General features: G+C 42.0%; 1 protein-coding gene across 1 annotated transcript in view; it reads right to left on the reverse strand.

Annotated features, from left to right (window-relative positions):
- Positions 1-2371, reverse strand: part of Ccdc150 (coiled-coil domain containing 150) — a 69348-nt gene that overhangs the window by 26729 nt on the left and 40248 nt on the right.

Raw genomic sequence — 2371 nt, forward strand, 5'->3', positions numbered from 1 at the left:
ATATATATATGTATATCCACAAAAATGTTTACAACAATGTTTACAGCAAATATGTACATAATAGTCTACTTGAGAAGACAGGGTTTACAAAGCACATACGGAGACTTTAGTAAGTTTTTTCTGGAATATGTCCTAATATTCAATTTCTTGGATGAACATATTTCTATTTTAAAATCAAGCTTTATTCAATCATCTTAGCTCAAAAGTTAAGATGAGGTAGAATATTTGAATTTTCTTTTTATCTTTTTGAGACAGGGTTTCACTATGCAGTTCAGACTGGACTTGGATTCACTTTGTAGCCCAGGCTGGCCTTGGCCTCCCAAGTGCTAGATATATAGGTGTGAATCTTTGACTCAATCTTCCTTCCTTCCCTTTTTTCATACCAGGAATCAACTTGGCAACCTCATGTTTGCCAGGCAGGCACGATGCCTTTGAATCATATCCCTGACCCTACATTGATTTTCTTTTTTTTTATTTGGCACTGGGAATGGAACTCAGGACCTTGCACTTGCCAGGCAGGGGCTGTGCCCCTGAACTATAACACTGGTTGAATGTTTAAATTTTTAAATTTAGACTTCGAAACCTCTATCATTACAATTAAGCTAATTTTTCTATGTTTAAAATATAAATTCTAGGATAGCCAGAATGATGGTTTCAGGCTATATGGTCAGTTTTATTTCCTTCTTAATATGTGTATCTTCAAGAGTTATCTTTTTGGATTGTTTATGACTGTCTGCATCCATGTACAAATTTGAAATTGCCCTAAGATTCCCTCTGCACTTGTTACTTACCAAATCCCGTTTTGAAAAATGGGATGACGACTCACTACTAAGCAAGGGTCGTGTGGCAAGAATTTCGATTTTGCCCTCTAGTCTGCCCTCCATGGTTTTAATGGCATTCAAAAGCGTCTTCAGGGAGATTCTGGAGTCTCCCATCTCTGCACAAGTCCTCACAGAAGGTGGGGTGGGTGCGAAGGTCACACGCCGCGTGGAGTTTGAAACGACACTTGGCAGACCAATGGCTGAACTTCTTGTTTTCACGCTATTTCCGTATGGCCTAGTGCTCTCGAGGGGTTTTGAAGATGGGGGCCTCTCTGGAGATCTCCTTTTTCTTGGAGGCATCATGAGTTAAAAACAATCAAACCAACTAAACCTGGACTAGAGATTGTTCTTGAGGAGTCCCTCACTTCACTAGGAGAAACTGTAGGATGTTCTGGAAGAGGCCTCAGTGAGAAACATCTGAAAGCATGCTCCTTGCTTGAAAAGAATGAAAGACCACGCTGCAGAGCACGGCCCGGGGAAGCCACGGCCCTCAATCCAGAGACCACGTCGAGCGAACCCTGCTTCGCAGGTGCAGTCTCCCCACGAATAGGCAGGGTCGGCTGGGTGGAACCCTCAGCCTGTTCCAGAGGAGACAGGTTCTAAATGCCTTGGTTACCAGGTGCATAGGGACACAAATGTCATAGACACAGGGGTGACATATGATGTGCAGAGAGCCAAGGGCTTTTAAAGATCTAGTGTACCTATGCACAGGATAAATAATCAAGCAGTGAAATCTACCACTTTCTTGGGTAAGACACTCTTGGTTACGTCCTCCTTAAATGTCTTACGTATTTTGCTTGTTTAACACTTTCTGTATTCATTTGTCACCATGTTTCGTGAGCTAATCAGGCCCTCAGGCTCAACAGACACTGGGCTGAATAAGCTCCTCACCTATCAGCCCCTCTTTCAGATGAGCTTGTACGCTACAGGTACCTTGTGGGCACCGAGTTCTGAGTTTGCCTGTAATTCAGAAAACAAAGGTACTTATTCCTCATATCTGCCACGATTTTTAAGGCTGAAATTAAAAAACTGCTTCCTTTATAAAGGTATTTCTCAGCACTTTCAATCATAATAATATTCACTATGAGTATTTGTTTATATAATTTATTTTTTCTGAAAGACCTAGCTTTCTATTCTAGAATAGTGTCTTAAATACATTCCTAAACATCTTTTTAGAAGTAAGTTGAATGTTCTAATTCTGCTTCAAGTATCTAATTGTTCTGACTATTTTCATGTGTGGCTGTTTTAGAAGAATCCTGGAGGAGACAGATGTTTGTGGAATGGAGTTGAGAGGGCATTCACAAGATGGCCAGTGCCTGTCAGCCCAGCATGCAGACAGGCAGATCCCAAGTTCCAGCTCAGCCTGGACAACTGAGGGACCTGGGGAGACCCCGACTAAAAATAAAAATTAAACAAGGCTGGGGAAGTAGGTTAATGTGAAGGTCCAGGGTTCAATCTCCAGAGAGAGAGAGAGAGAGAGAGAGAGAGAGAGAGAGAGACAGACAGACAGACAGACAGAGACAGACAGACAGAGACACAGAGACAGAGAG

The sequence above is a fragment of the Octodon degus genome, unplaced genomic scaffold (assembly GCF_000260255.1).
Source record: "Octodon degus isolate 3935 unplaced genomic scaffold, OctDeg1.0 scaffold00025, whole genome shotgun sequence".
NCBI classification, from domain to species: domain Eukaryota; kingdom Metazoa; phylum Chordata; class Mammalia; order Rodentia; family Octodontidae; genus Octodon; species Octodon degus.